Genomic DNA, 17,530 nt, shown 5'->3' with positions numbered 1-17,530 from the left:
ACACAGGCAGCGCCAGAGAGAGAGAGAGAGAGAGAGAGAGAGAGAGAGAGAGAGAGTGAGAGAGAGTGAGAGAGAGAGAGAGAGCGTGCGACACACACACACACAGGCAGCACGAGAGAGAGAGAGCTGGAACCATAAGGTAGGAAGGCAGTTAAAGAATGCACTGGGCTTGATTTTGTTTTCACTTCTGTTTACAGCGATCGGTTCGTAGCGTGCATTGTTGCAATGTTACTTTTCTTGGTGGTTTATTAAATTACGGATTTTTTCAAATGTTCATTTTTTTCCCTGTGCTTAAAACTCATTAAAAAAAAAGTGTTTTTAGCCAGCGGTTGGTAGCGCTATAGTGCAAACTATTGCAGTGTTAGTTTTCTCTGTTGTTCAACGTTTTCTCAGTGTTATTCAATGTTTTTACATTTAGTTTACTATTACGCTGTGCATTCTATGATTTGATTAACTATATTTGTGCTTAAAAACTTAAAAAATATATATATTTACATACAGTTCGTATGGTCTGTAACGGATTAATTGTATTTACATACAATCCTACGGGGGAAATTGCTTCGGTTCACGACCAACTCGGTTTACGACCAGAGTTTTGGAACGAATTATGGTCGTGAACCGAGGTTCCACTGTATTGCTATATATTTTTACCATTTCTCTAGTCATTTATTTTATATCGATTTAATTTTTTGCTTATTTAGTTCCTATGTGTGAGAATACATTCTGCTATTTTCTTTGTATTTTGTGGGTGTACCCCCAAGAGGTGGGACCACCCTTATCTCACCATTAGGGGTCCATCCCCAGCCTTTAAATGCAGGCTGGTATAGCAAGTCCCTGCGGTTCATTTGAGACCGTTGGTTTTGAAAATATTACGCTTGTTGTGATTTCTGATTATTTTGGCTTCTGACTTTTTCAGCTCTGAAGCATTGGATATTCTTTCGGATTGTGTTTTATTTTTTTGGTGTCCTTTTTTGTGCTTTGCATTTTGCTCTGTTTTGAAAAAATAAATATATATTTTTAATAAAGGTTTTGTGAACCTAAATATGCCCCAGTTGGAGTTTTCATGATTCTCTCTCTGATGAGGGATGCTTCACGATGTTCTGAGCCTCTTTGATGTTATTTTAATTTTAATAGCCTGAGCTCCATTTTGCAGCCTAATCAGGTACAACACCTCCCTTTTCTGTGGGCTCAGGCTTATCTTGGGGTAAGACCTGTTATGTAAGCCACGTCGCACTCTTTCATTATATTGTGGTGTCAAAGATTTATAACACCTCTAAAAGACCCCTTAAACCAGGCCAGGACTTTCCCCAACTTGCCCAGTTATGGCCTCACACCAGGCAGGCAGCCCCCCAAACAATGACAGGCAGGCTTTAGGCTCAGAAGGCCTAAAATGGGGCCTTGGCTTTAGAAGTTCAAATATACCATAAAATACCCCCAAGGAAGAAGACCCCTTGCTTGGAGACAAGCCCAAAATGAAATCTTTACAAATAAAGATCTTTATTTCTAAAAATCAAAAATGAGAGCAAAAAGTGGCCAAAAAGGATTTGCCTCAGAACACACCCAGAGTAAACAAGTCACAATACAAAATCCAATATTTAAAATCCACAAAACAGAAGTAAAATATCCAGAATCCAGAAAAACAATATTCACAAAACAAAGGCCCCCTTCACATGTCAAGGACCCCATAAAAGACCTGCAACCAGCTGTAGGCAGAGGGTGGTCTGTCGGCGGTGACATCAGGGTGATTTGGCCTCTTGGGAAGCACGAGGATCATAAGAGAATACCACAAAATACATGGAAACTAAATAATTAATAAACAGCACAATATTAACAATATTTAAACAGTTGATGGAAACACATATAAAGTATATACAGTACATCAGAAATAACCAAAAAGGAAAAAAAGAAATGCCAATAAACATAAGCCAAGGAGGACCCCCAGAAACATAACTGTCATATTCACACAGGGACTGTCATGCTGGAACCAGCGCTCTTCCACTGACTGAATGAACTTTTGTTCATTTTTGATTCTTTTATTTATGTTGATTATGTGTATCATTCTTTATTATTGGTTGTCTATGTATGTAGATAGATAGATAGATAGATAGATAGATAGATAGATAGATAGATAGATAGATAGATAGATAGATATGAAAGGCACTATATAACACAGATAGATAGATAGATAGATAGATAGATAGATAGATAGATAGATAGATAGATAGATAGATAGATATGAAAGGCACTATATAATAGATAGATAGATAGATAGATAGATAGATAGATAGATAGATAGATAGATAGATAGATAGATAGATAGATAGATAGATAGATAGATAGATAGATAGATACTTTATTAATCCCAATGGGAAATTCACATTCTTCAGCAGCAGCATACTGATACAATAAATAATATTAAATTGTGGGTGGTCCCTCCCCCCTAGAATTCCCGAGGGTCTCCCACAGCTCCTGGAGGTTCATTTCAAATGCACTTAGGAGTGGTGAGGGTTATACTGATTCTTCTGTACCTTTTGTGACCTTTCACTGTGTATTTCAACTATTCTTGGGGTTTCGTTTTGGGACTTGTTCGCTTGGATTGCCTTTTGTTTCAGGCAAATCCGTTTAGGTCTTTTGTGCTCTATGGAGTCATGATGGAGCATTCTGTGAAACATAAACCTTTTTATTTTTATGAAGACTAGCGGGCTTTGCCCCCTGCTCGCTTCGCTTGCCAACCCCCAGGCTGTCACTATGCACTTGCCACTTTGTGGTTCTGCCGCCTGACTATGGGGATGTGGATGTATAATTTAAACAGATTTTTATCCATCCATCCATTTTCCAACCCGTTGAATCCGAACACAGGGTCACGGGGGTCTGCTGGAGCCAACCCCAGCCAACACAGGGCACAAGGCAGGGAACCAATCCCGGGCAGGGTGCCAACCCACCGCAGGACACACACAAACACACCCACACACCAAGCACACACTAGGGCCAATTTAGAATCGCCAATCGACCTAACCTGCATGTCTTTGGACTGTGGGAGGAAACCGGAGTGCCCGGAGGAAACCCACGCAGACACGGGGAGAACATGCAAACTCCACACAGGGAGGACCCGGGAAGCGAACCCAGGTCACCCAACTGTGAGGCAGCAGCGCTACCCACTGCGCCACCGTGCTGCCCACACAGATTTTTATTTTCATGGGAATTGTTACATATGCATAATAGAACTAACTATTTTACTTTTCATCGAGTAATTAACCATATTATAAAATAGTAAGTGCAGTGGGCTGGCACCTTGCCCGGGGTTTGTTTCCTGCTTCGCGCCCTGTGTTGGCTGGGATTGTCTCCAGCAGAGCCCCGTGACCCTGTAGTTAGGATTTAGATAAAATAGTAAAAGGTAATAAGTTGAAGGTAAATTATGTTTCATGTTGCGTTCGAGTTTTTTGTTGTTGTAAGAAGAATGAGTCAGAGACATCATAAAGAGTTGGGGCGGCCACCCATATATTATTTTCTCGGCTGCAAAATTGCTTTTTTAGTAGCACGATGTGCTTAGGTCAGAGTCCAGAACAGAACTGCCCGTACTGAGGCAAGATGGCAGTTTTAAAGGCCTGGATGGGAAATGACGTCATCGGTGCAGGAACTGGGAGTGGCGTCCTCGTGCCCGGAAGTGACATCATCCTTGGGGCCGGCAAGAGGCGGGATTTCCCGGGAAAGGTCTGCAAGGGACTGAGAGAGATAGTCAGTCAGTACACTCCGCCGCCCCCTGGCCTGGCGTAGAATTACTAGTGTTTAGGCCCTTCAGATGTGTCCCATGCGCACGTGTGTGACATTGTATTATACGATTTTGTTCTGTTTGGCTTTGACATTAACATCCATCCATCCATCCATCCATTATCCAACCCGCTATATCCTAATACAGGGTCACGGGGGTCTGACATTAACATGCAAATATTTTTTAAACTTACACTTTTACTGTAAAACTTCCGTAAAAAATTTTTTTGGAATTAAATTTTTGTCAATATCGCATTGAATTCTGTGTTTGGACTGACATCGTGACAACGCAATGTAAAACTGCCCATGAGAGAATTTCGTTTCTTTCTCTCTAAATAAACCGACTTTTTCGAATGTTTGTCTCTGTGATTTGTTAATTGTCTATTCTAACGGGAAACTTCTAACGTTTTAATACGAATGGCATATCAACATTTCCTTTGTTGTCTAATGTTTTCCGGGGAAGATGTACTACATTATCTTTCTTGGGTACATCCTTCTCTCTACAGTAATTCATGCGGTGGAAGACCAGACGGATATTATAAGTTGATGTTTCCATCTTCTGCACGATCACCGCCAACTATTTCAGCGTAGTCTATTGATACGCATTTAACCAATTTGCAGTGTAACCGATCAACAATTTTCACGTTAATTTGTTTGACTTCATCGTTTCTCGGTGCTAGGATTGCCCGTGTACTCATTTCTTCTGTTGATATCCCTTCGGGATGAAATTCATCAATAAGATTTGGACATAACACGTCTTCTTTAATTGGGAACTTAAAGTGAGGAAAGCGTAAAAATGTATAAGAGGTGAGAGAGCAGGATCTGTGTCTGTCAAAAGCATTCACACGAATGAGAGGTGAGAGGGCTGTGTGCGAGGCTCAATATGGTCAAGAGGAGAGTGTGACTTGAAACAATCGCATGTCAAAAGTCTCGTCTCGTGGGATTTTGTGTTTGTCCTTTTATCTGTCGTTGGGGTTTGGCAGTATGTCCCCCTCTAGTGGGCATTTCTGGAAGTTTCATTTTGAACATGCCTTGGGACTCCTAGTTCAATTTAGAGTTGTCGTTTAACTAAACATGCAGTGGTGGGCCGTCAGGACCTGCAAGGCCTTCTCTGCTGGCCTAAAAAAATATCTGAATCACAAACTGATGTTAATTATATTTTGTCCATGAATACTTATTAAATAACAAGGGGGCTCTGCCCTCTGCTCGCTTCGCTGGCCTACCCTCGGCGTTGGGTATCCTGAAATACATTAGTCGAGCTCGTTCGTTTTGGAGCCATGCCCGCTTTGCCCGCGGCATTTCAGACACGCGTTGTAGGCGCCTGCGTTCATTGATTTTATCCAGGCGGGCTCGTGTTTGTATATCCGTCAGTCGAGCTCGTTCGTTTTGAACCCGTGCTCGCTGTGCTTCCGCAGTTTCAGACGCGAGTTGTAGGCGCCTGTGTTCATTGATCTTATTTAGGTGGGCTCGTGTTTGTATCGTTGAGCTGTATTGTGTTTGAATTTGGTTTAAAGCGTTCAGCGGTTTGTACAATCCCAAGCAGCACATTATTCCTAACTTCACTCCGCAGTAGTGCCACTCACAATATGGCGGTGATGCCTGCGCCTTCACTCCGCAGTAGTGCCACTCACAATATGGCGGTGACGCCTGCGCCTTCACTCCGCAGTGGTGCCACTCACAATATGGCGGTGACGCCTGTGCCTTCCGTACTATGTCGGGTTTCACTATGCTGTGTAGGCGCCTTTGCCTTTTGTGGACCTGTGGGGCCTCCGTAGCCTCTTCCGTTTGAATCTGGGCTGCAGCGCAGAGTCCTCTTTTTTGTGTGGCTGTGTCGTTAGTCGTTAGCTATGGGCGCGTTGTTCCTTCATTTCTCATTCACGTCAGTTGAGCTCTTTCGTTTTTGGGCCGTGACTCCTTCGTGCGCAGTGGATACGACTTCGCTTGCGGTTTATGAGACGTGCGCTGTACGCGCTTGTGCAGTACGTCTCATGGTCCCATCGCCGTGTACCTGCGTCCATGCCATCCGGTTTACCATTCTCGGTTAGTAATATGGATTCCAAATAGTCTGTCCGCTTCCTTTCATAGGTTTTCCGATGGCTGTGCTGCTTCCAGACATGTATTTTCGTATTAAAGCATTTAACCAATCACATTTCAGCCATCATTTGTTGCCAGGCAGGGTCAAAGTCAAAGAAGTCTGCCCGGAGGCCTTCACAATCCGTTCTGCAGACCCTCTAACACAAAATAGATGTCGATTAAACTGTTGCTTCAACCAATCAGATTTTGAGTTGGTGTTACTAGGGCCTTCTAGCAGGCGTACGGCAACGTCACCGTATTCAGACCCATTGATTGGATAGAATGGTGTAAGTATGCCATGGATGATTTTGCAGGAAAATCTCCCACTGATCTCCTTGACTTCCTTCATCAGAAAAATCTGAATGAGAGCATCATGGGGCAGCTGTACACATTGGTATGTTTGGCGGTGACCATTCCCATGTCCACTGCTTCTGTCGAGCGGACATTTTCAGCCCTAAAGCGAATTAAAACTTATGCCAGAAATATGACAGGGCAGGTTGGACTTTCAGCATTAGCTTCGATGGCGATAGAAAGGGACTTCGTGATGGAACTGAAGCGCACGGATAATCTGTACGACAGAGTAATTGAACTGTTTTTGAGGAAAGAGAGGAGGATGGATTTTGTTTACAAATAATCCGAATTTTTGGTGAGTAAAATGTTGCGATTTTCCTAAATAATATTGCAAGTTTATGAGTTATTATTGATGTTTTTTATGTGTGTCGCGGCTGTAGCTGCAGTAGAAAGGAACTTGTTCACCCCTGGTTTGTCTATTCAATAAAGGCATTTGTTGTGGCTACACGAGTTATCTATCTGCGATGCAACGGCTCTTTATACTGTATTTCTGCATATTAAGATGTTTTTTATAACCATAAATTAGTTTTTGAGGGGCGGGTTGATTCAGACGGAGCATTACTGAAGGCCTAGGTGTGAAATGCCCGGTCCGCCACTGTGAACACGTATGCCTTTGGAGGTTTGGGGGATACAAGTAGGATGAGCAAATTCCATACAGCAAACTACGAGGAATTGTGGACCTGTGAGGGTCCGGGCCCACAGTCCACACTCAGTCATTTATTTGTTCACTTCCTTTCTGTATATCACATCACAAAGAGTTAAGGCCTATTTGGAAAGGAAAAGATACAAGACAGACGCCAACTGATAACAGGGCACACGCACTCACCGCAAAATAATTTACAGCTGCCAGTTAACACAACGGGGACACTTTTAGGATGGGATACTCGAATAAAGCTCACATTACATGGCAAAAACGTGGAAACTCCATGTAAACAGTGAGGGAGTCAGGAATCAAACCCAGATCCTGGAACCAGCAGGGTAGCAGCCCTGTCTACTATGCCAACCTCCATTCCTTCATCTCATGTTACGCTGACCAGCGGCATTTAGAACGGCAGCATGCAGGCCCTTGACCTTCGTCACAGGGTTTTTCACTTTTCGATGGCCAAGGTGAGGCGCAGCAAGGAGCCTTCATCTTGATCTCGCCGAATATTTCAGTCTTTTCTTCTTTTGTTTAACAGGGAGACCTTTGAATTGGACACGCTGGGTCTGACTTCAAAGAAAATCGGCACTCACATCCTGGAAACGGAACAGAGAGCCGCCTGAAATCACGCCTCGGTTACCATAGCGTGCTCCGTTCTTCAGGCCTGATCCTTTTTTTATTAAAACTTGGGTGAGCTGAGAGCAGCAACTGTCGTCAAGTGAAACCCGAGCAGCAGGAGTGGCCACCAGGAAGAGAAAGCATACCATTGTGTGGCATGGACAAGAAGAAATGAAACAAAAAGAAAGCCACTATGAAAAGTACACCCGTTTTCCGAGAAGAATTTCAAACTGGGGAATGCCTGATTTTCTCCTTTCAGCTTCCATCTTCATCTCACTTCTTCAGAGTGTAGATCATGTTACTAGTGCTCGACCCCTCGCTGTGCTGCCTGTGCTCATCTCAAATGCTTTTTTTGTGAGCATTTCAGACAGTCTGGTCAGCACAACGTCCACCTCATGAGTCCTCTGGTTCATGTCACATCTCATGAGTTCCACGTGTGAGGCCCCCTAAATAAACTGGTACCACCAGGTACACCACACATTGCTACAGCACGTCAAGCAGGAGCACTTAGGGGTGTGGACCACCAAGGGGGCGCATCACTGCCCAAACCCGTCACAGACAGACGTCGGACACAAGTTCGGGGCATACGTTTTTATTTTTCAATTTTTCCCCGTGGGAAATGCTTTCCCCTGTTTCCCACGTGTACAGCACAGTCACAAGAACAGCCAAAAGCATAATTCTCATCTTTCTTTTTCCTTCTCTTCTTTCTCTTTCTTCGCCTCCACTCTTCCTGGTAAGCTTCGTCTTCTCCCACTCGACTCTGACTCTCGGAGTAGTGGCTGCTGGCTCCTCTTATAAGGCACCCAGAATTGCTCCAGGTGCTCGTTGACCCAGATCTGGCAGCACTTCTGGGTGTGGTGGAAGTGCTGCCATGAAGGGCTCAGCAGCAGCTACAGCACCCCCTGGCGGCGCCCACGGAACCCAACAGGGCTGCACCAAACTCCAATTCCCATGGAGCCCTGCTGGAGTGCAAGGCACCACTGCAACATGGCGGCTGCCACCTACCACTCTGGGGGAGGTAATGCTCTGGATACGCTCCTTCCCATGTCGCCACAGGGGACACCTTCAAGGCACTGAGAAGGCAGGCAATACCACCCCGAGTAGAGAGGGGGCGCTGCCACTGCCTCCTTTTTCACCCACAGTACAGTGTCTCGCCACCCGGATGACAAGTGACCTTGTTTCCACTTCTGTCCACGAACCTGCACCCTTTCCAGGTTGGCACTATAAAGACCAAGAAGCCACCAGGAGTCGCTGTTCATTCCGAACCTGCAGCTGAGGAAGATGGCACTCACCCTCAGGAGCGTCTTTCGTTTGACAGCAGCATGCGATATTTCTGCATCCGTAAGTACATTTGTCTTTTGCTTCTTTCAAACATCTGCATTAAAGGACAAGTTCAGTATTGTTTACGTCAAAGTTATTTCTTCAGAAACATACTGTATATGCATTTGCCACACAAAATTGTGCTTTAATATTAAGCATTTTCTATAAATTAAAAAAATAATTCATAACTCATCATTGCATTTCACAATGGAAGCCATGGGGCACGGGACACAACCTGAAAGCGAAAGCCTAAAAACGTATCAGATATGCCCACCTTGTAGCAACAAACGTTTCAACATCAGAAAACTTGCTTTCCGTGTTTCCAATGCTTGTGACAACAGCAGGGATTTGGAAATATTCATTTTTTTGCATATTATGGTATTATTATCTTGAAGTAAGAATACTTTTTCTATTGGCTTGTCTCATAACAGTGGTCTTCATTGGAGGAGTTTTGACATAAAAACAGAAGTAAATCAGCATGTTTAGTGGGATTTTGTCTTTTGAGAGGAAAACCACAGCCTGGGTCTGAAAGTTTAACAAATGCTGATTTAGTGCACACAACTGGCTAAATGTTATAATTCTGGTGTTTTTGTAATCAAAAGTGACAAATAAAAGCTACTAGTTGAAATACCCAGTGTTGCCCGGGAGGAAAATAAAGTGTTATTTTTTTAATTATTCGAGAAAAATATACTTAAAAAAAACACAACTTAAACAAATAAAAATAAATTAAGAAACAATGGAGACTCACTAATGTGCTTGTCTTGAGGTCGTGTATGTAAGTTATCATCCAGTTGGAACTGGCAACTCGATTTAATTTGAAAAGTAACAGGAGCTCAGATGGAAAGAATGTGGCAGTCACCTCCAGTGCGCCCTCTGGTGGTCATTCCAAGTGTCAACTGGATGATAACATAGATAGATAGATAGATAGATAGATAGATAGATAGATAGATAGATATGAAAGGCACTATATGATAGATAGATAGATAGATAGATAGATAGATAGATAGATAGATAGATATGAAAGGCACTATATGATAGATAGATAGATAGATAGATAGATAGATAGATAGATAGATAGATAGATAGATAGATATGAAAGGCACTATATGATAGATAGATAGATAGATAGATAGATAGATAGATAGATAGATAGATAGATAGATAGATAGATAGATATGAAAGGCACTATATAATAGATAGATAGATAGATAGATAGATAGATAGATAGATAGATAGATAGATATGAAAGGCACTATATGATAGATAGATAGATAGATAGATAGATAGATAGATAGATAGATATGAAAGGCACTATATAATAGATAGATAGATAGATAGATAGATAGATAGATAGATAGATATGAAAGGCACTATATGATAGATAGATAGATAGATAGATAGATAGATAGATAGATAGATAGATAGATAGATATGAAAGGCACTATATGATAGATAGATAGATAGATAGATAGATATGAAAGGCACTATATGATAGATAGATAGATAGATAGATAGATAGATAGATAGATAGATAGATAGATAGATAGATAGATAGATAGATAGATAGATATGAAAGGCACTATATGATAGATAGATAGATAGATAGATAGATAGATAGATAGATAGATAGATATGAAAGGCACTATATGATAGATAGATAGATAGATAGATAGATAGATAGATAGATATGAAAGGCACTATATGATAGATAGATAGATAGATAGATAGATAGATAGATAGATAGATAGATATGAAAGGCACTATATGATAGATAGATAGATAGATAGATAGATAGATAGATATGAAAGGCACTATATAGTAGATAGATAGATAGATAGATAGATATGAAAGGCACTATATAGTAGATAGATAGATAGATAGATAGATAGATAGATAGATAGATAGATAGATAGATAGAGATATGAAAGGCACTATATGATAGATAGATAGATAGATAGATAGATAGATAGATAGATAGATAGATAGATAGATAGATAGATAGATAGATATGAAAGGCACTATATAGTAGATAGATAGATAGATAGATAGATAGATAGATAGATAGATAGATAGATAGATAGATAGATAGATAGATAGATATGAAAGGCACTATATAGTAGATAGATAGATAGATAGATAGATAGATAGATAGATATGAAAGGCACTATATAGTAGATAGATAGATAGATAGATAGATAGATAGATAGATAGATAGATAGATATGAAAGGCACTATATAATAGATAGATAGATAGATAGATAGATAGATATGAAAGGCACTATATGATAGATAGATAGATAGATAGATAGATAGATAGATAGATAGATAGATAGATAGATATGAAAGGCACTATATAATAGATAGATAGATAGATAGATAGATAGATAGATAGATAGATAGATAGATAGATAGATAGATATGAAAGGCACTATATGATAGATAGATAGATAGATAGATAGATAGATAGATAGATAGATAGATAGATAGATATGAAAGGCACTATATGATAGATAGATAGATAGATAGATAGATAGATAGATATGAAAGGCACTATATGATAGATAGATAGATAGATAGATAGATAGATAGATAGATAGATAGATATGAAAGGCACTATATGATAGATAGATAGATAGATAGATAGATAGATAGATAGATAGATAGATAGATAGATAGATAGATAGATATGAAAGGCACTATATGATAGATAGATAGATAGATAGATAGATAGATAGATAGATAGATAGATAGATAGATAGATAGATATGAAAGGCACTATATGATAGATAGATAGATAGATAGATAGATAGATAGATAGATAGATATGAAAGGCACTATATGATAGATAGATAGATAGATAGATAGATAGATATGAAAGGCACTATATAGTAGATAGATAGATAGATAGATAGATATGAAAGGCACTATATAGTAGATAGATAGATAGATAGATAGATAGATAGATAGATAGATAGATAGATAGAGATATGAAAGGCACTATATGATAGATAGATAGATAGATAGATAGATAGATAGATAGATAGATATGAAAGGCACTATATAGTAGATAGATAGATAGATAGATAGATAGATAGATAGATAGATAGATAGATAGATAGATATGAAAGGCACTATATAATAGATAGATAGATAGATAGATATGAAAGGCACTATATGATAGATAGATAGATAGATAGATAGATAGATAGATAGATAGATAGATAGATATGAAAGGCACTATATGATAGATAGATAGATAGATAGATAGATAGATAGATAGATAGATAGATAGATATGAAAGGCACTATATGATAGATAGATAGATAGATAGATAGATAGATAGATAGATAGATAGATAGATAGATAGATAGATAGATAGATAGATAGATAGATAGATAGATATGAAAGGCACTATATAGTAGATAGATAGATAGATAGATAGATATGAAAGGCACTATATAGTAGATAGATAGATAGATAGATAGATAGATAGATAGATAGATAGATAGATAGATAGATAGAGATATGAAAGGCACTATATGATAGATAGATAGATAGATAGATAGATAGATAGATAGATAGATAGATATGAAAGGCACTATATAGTAGATAGATAGATAGATAGATAGATAGATAGATAGATAGATAGATAGATATGAAAGGCACTATATAATAGATAGATAGATAGATAGATATGAAAGGCACTACATGCACATGTCACACAGAAAAGGGCTCAGCTGGGATTTGTGTCCAACCCCAGAATGTCTGATGTGATGCCAGCAAATAAAGAAAATGTGAAACAAGAATTTTGCTCTAAAAGTGATTTTTGGTTTTAGTGTCACTGGTACTTACTGGAGATGAATGACGTTCAGCTGCCCAACTAGGCAGTTCTTGGAGGGCCACTGGCACCTCAATTTTCACGACTTTCTCTCCTGATGGCAATCTCCAGTTTTCCGAGCCGCTCCTGTCGTAGTCATTGCACTAATGTCGATATTGTCATGTGTACAGAGTACAGTCACATTCTTACTTGCACGTGTATCCAACATGCAATGCTTTGGCACACTTTGGCGGCATTTTATGCAGTGGCAATGCCAGGATGACAACACCTCAATGGTTCTTGGACCACATGAGGAGTTGGCCTGCCAAGTCCTTCCACAAATCACACCCTTTGAATTGCACCCAGCCTGATGACGGCACTTATGGGTTATGACCTCTCAGCAGATTAGAATGTTAAACATCGGTGTATCCTGAGATCAGGTGGCTTATCTGTGTGTGCTCACTGATTAACTTGTTGACTTAAGCTCTCCACAAAGGAAAGGCCTGAGTGGCGCTGCCCTTCTTGGAAGCTGAGGAATTCTGTTTTGCCATCCCCGACCCAACCCAACTCAATTGCTGCTATGGTTACATGTTGGTTAGTCCAACGGCCTCCTTGCTCCATGGACCTGCTGTTAGTTCCCAGCTAGCTCAGTGTCCTGGAGTCCTCTTGAGACCTACCACACTATGCACAGTGCCCATAAAAAGTATTTACCCCCTCCTTGAAAGTTTTCATATTTTATTTCAATACAACATTGAATCCCATTGAATTTAATTTGGCTTTTTTTCAAATTGACTAACAAAAAAACGACTCTTTAATGTCAAAGTGAAAACAGATCTTTTGATCGAAGTGCACTTCTTAGTTACTGTAGCTTGTAGCTCCTTCTGAGCTCTCAGAGGCCTCTTGGTGACCTCCATCACCCGTCTTCTTATTGCTTGGTTACTCGCTGTTTGTGGTCGGCCAGTTCTAGGTAGATTTACAGCTGTGCCACCCTCTTTTCACTTCTCAATGATTGATTAAAATGGTGTGACCACACGGGGGCGAAGCAGATCTCCAATCCCCAGATGCAACTTCTCAGGCACAAGTCCAGGGTTGAACTGAATGATTTTATTTAAAGAAATACCTTCACAGGATTTACTGTACACCCACAATGCAATTCTTTCCCTTTTTGTTTCCTCCTCCACTCCTCCCAGGTGAACTTTGTTCTTCCTCCCAACCTGACTTCAAATCACCTGTGTGATGGCAGGGTGGCTTCTTTTAATCTGGACCAGGGAGTACTTTTGATGCCAGGTACCTTAAAATAAGGAATCCTCCTATCATGAAACCCAGCAGGGCCATCCAGAACTACAACTCCCATGCAGCCTTGAGGAGATCTGCCAGATGAATGCTGGCCCCCTGTTGTGCTGGGAGAGAATACTTGACCCCGAGGAGCAGTCTCCTTCCACCCTTCCACTACAAATGTCTCCCAGCAGGGTGATAATCCACCCATCCTACCCGGGATGCCAGTGAACTCATGTCCTCTATGACACTAGATATTCAGTCACTGGGATGTTCTCTTGTCTCCATTCCCCGACTTGTACTTTTCAATCCCCTTTTCATGGAGTTGTGTTCTTTTGTCTTCATTGTGTAGGTTAGTCCACCATACTGACTCACCACAACGTAGACCTTCTAAGTAAAGAGCAGTTAGATGACGATCAACTGAAATCCCAGACTGGTGACCTCCACTGAACTCATTCTGGGACTTGGAACACCAAATGGTTGCACCAGTAAGGATTTAGGACTTGTAATATTAAAGGGTGTGAATGCTTATGTAATTATTTTGTGTTTTATATTGTGTTACATAACGCGTTTCTGCCGCTCGTGTGGTGAAGAGGGGGGCTGAACCAGAGCCGGCCCTAGACAATTTCAGGCCCGAAGCAAACTGATACCGAGCCGACCCCTGCAGCTAGGGGGTCCGGGGCAGAGCTCCGGCCGCCAAGCGATTTCCTGCATTCTGAGCTGCAGAAATGCGTTTTCCCGGCATCACTTTATGATGATTTCCATTTGACACTGACAACTGTAACCGTAACACACTGACAGGAGCCAAATTCGCAGGCTGTCAGCGCAGACTGTCGTACAAGGCCCTGAGTGAAGGGTATGAGTGATGGAGGTCGGAGCGGGCCCGCATAAATGTCTTTAGTGACGATACATTAACAGATAAAGCCACATTTTAGCCAGCTTCTGCTGTTTCCACCAGGCAGCACATGGAGGTAAATAGCTAGGCCAAGCACTTTTTTTTTTTTGCTTTTTATATTTTTTATATATTTTTTTTTATTTTATGAAGATGAGATCCACATTATTTTGTTTTTACATTTTAATTCGGTTTTAAAGCTTGTTTTCATACTTTTGAGATATTCAGATTTCCGTATAAAATAACTTACCAGCAGATATTGAAATCCATTTCACACAAAAGACACTTTTCGAACCTTGGCACTGGCAAACTCATGAATAAGTTCAGAATAATCAAGAGATTCGACTGTCTCTTGCTCAATTGAAATCAATGCCAGACTATTCAGACATTCGTGGCGTCATCGGTTTCTGACTCCTCGGAGTTGGTTTGTGGGGCTTGGACGGCGTTGCGGTATCTTCGACTAACGGAAGTTCAGTCCTGGTGCTAGTGCTGCTGCTGCTGCTAGAACTTACCGTTTTCGTCAGGAAGCGTTGCAAAGCGCCTTTTTGAGTAGCGAAGAATTCATCTTTCGCTGCTTTTTCTTTACAGTTTTGAGCACCTGATTAATATCGCGGCCGCTCCTCCGACACCCCCTCTTAAATGGTGATACAATGGGAGACACGTAGTTTTTTTTTACCTCCTCTTTGCTCAATCAGCTGCTGCCGTGCCGCGTGATCTGCAATTCACGCGGCGCACTCCACCTACGTCCATATATTCGATCTCGTTCTGCTTTTACGTTTTTATCAATATCGCATTGAATTTTGATTCCGTGTTTGGAATTACATCGTGACAACGCAACGTATAACTACCCGTGAGTGAATATCGTTTCTTTCGCTCTACAGGAAATGTGCCTGACATAACCACGCAGGACTTTTCCAAATCTCTTTGCATAAGCTCTTGTCTCGCCGGTGTGGTTACATCGCTTGGCACGAAGACTCGTGTCGCGAGATGTGAAAGTGTCTCTGAGACAATCACGTCTCGTCTCCTTCCAAGAGCCATCCATCCATCCATCCATTATCCAACCCGCTATATCCTAACTACAGGGTCACGGGGGTCTGCTGGAGCCAATCCCAGCCAACACAGGGCGCAAGGCAGGAAACAAACCCCGGGCAGGACGCCAGCCCACCGCAGTCCTTCCAAGATTTTTTTTTATAATAGAGAGAAATAAAATCTTAAACCTTCCAAGGGGGTGAAGACATTTAATAGGCACCGGATGCCACCTTAACTCAGCCTACTCCCTTAAACATAAAGGGGACAACTGAAATCAAAAATGGCTCTTCAATGCAATGCCATAGGGGAATTTTATTAATCATTATTATCATATTTATATTTATTTGTTGTAATTTGTCCTGCGGTGGGTGGGCACCCTGCCCGGGATTGGTTCCTGCCTAGTGCCCTGTGTTGGTTGGGATTGGCTCCAGCAGACCCCTGTGACCCTGTGTTCGGATTCAGCGGGTTGGATAATGGATGGATGGATGTTGTAATTTTTATTTTAATGTAATTAATTAATATAATTAATTAGTAATGTTAAGATGGTCTGGTTGTTGAATGAAGTTTTAAACTAAACTGAAGAGATGCTCCTGCCAACGCAGACCTGAGCACCGGCCCGCCTCGACTGCCTTTGGGACAAGCTGCGAAATTGAGAAATGTCACAAAGTGAGCGTAAAAGATCTGATGGGTCCCTACGTCTATAACAATGTAAGAGACCCCGAGGAATATAAAGTGGGATCTACTAAACATTCCTGTGTTCACCAAGGTGTTTGCACTTTTTGCACCTTGCTCTTGAATGTTTAGGTGTCCTCGTTTAATTAAAATGAAAGAATCTGGACGTGAGCGTCAGTAGGCTTTACGCCCTAGGAACCAAGTTACCCAAACTATTCTATAACATTTCAGTAATTATTTACTATTCTGATGCTGATCTTTCTGATCATAAAATAGGTCATTAAAATATCAATTGATGAGAGAAATTCATAAATTAATTGCAGAATTATGAGGGTTCCTCCAGAGTGCCTCTTTTTCTTGTACGATTTGGCTCAAAAACTAATCAGCACATCGTCATCTCATAGAAGTTTCAAGTTGGGTATTTTTCTGCCCAGCTGTTTTAGCTTTAGTCCGTCCTCAAGAAACTCTGACGGACAGACAGACACACACCCATCATCGAGATATTGATGTTTTCGGGTATCAGGAGACCCTAAAACATCGAGATCCGTCGAAAACTGGACATCAAATTTTTTGACGAATCTAAAGCTTTTGCTCCTCTCCCATAACTGGTTGTGTGAGCAGCGCACCGACATCAAGAAACCCTTCCGTCTGTCCCCGACATGAAGGATCGTAATAATAATAATAATAATTCTTTGCATTTATATAGTGCTTTTCTCACTACTCAAAGCGCTCAGCAATTGCAGGTTAAAGGCCTTGCTCAAGGGCCCAACAGAGCAGAGTCCCATTTGCTATTTTACGGGATTCGAACCTTCCGATTGCCAGTGTAGATCCCTAGCCTCACAGCCACCACTCCGCCGCATTGTATGGAAAGAAGTCCTCATTATTATTACAGCACAAGGCTATGTCACAAAGGTCACATCAGTGTGCCCTCCGTGTGTTATGACCAGCAGTTTTGATTCATTATTTTACCTAAAAATGCAGATTTGGCCAACAGATGGTCCACACCCTACGGAAGTTACTCTACCGTACCATCTATCAAGTATCGCTGTCCAGCAATGTCTACATCCATCATTTG

This window comes from Erpetoichthys calabaricus, chromosome 16, assembly GCF_900747795.2.
Source record: "Erpetoichthys calabaricus chromosome 16, fErpCal1.3, whole genome shotgun sequence".
Classification (NCBI taxonomy): Eukaryota; Metazoa; Chordata; class Cladistia; order Polypteriformes; family Polypteridae; genus Erpetoichthys; species Erpetoichthys calabaricus.
This window is presented reverse-complemented; position numbering follows the sequence as displayed.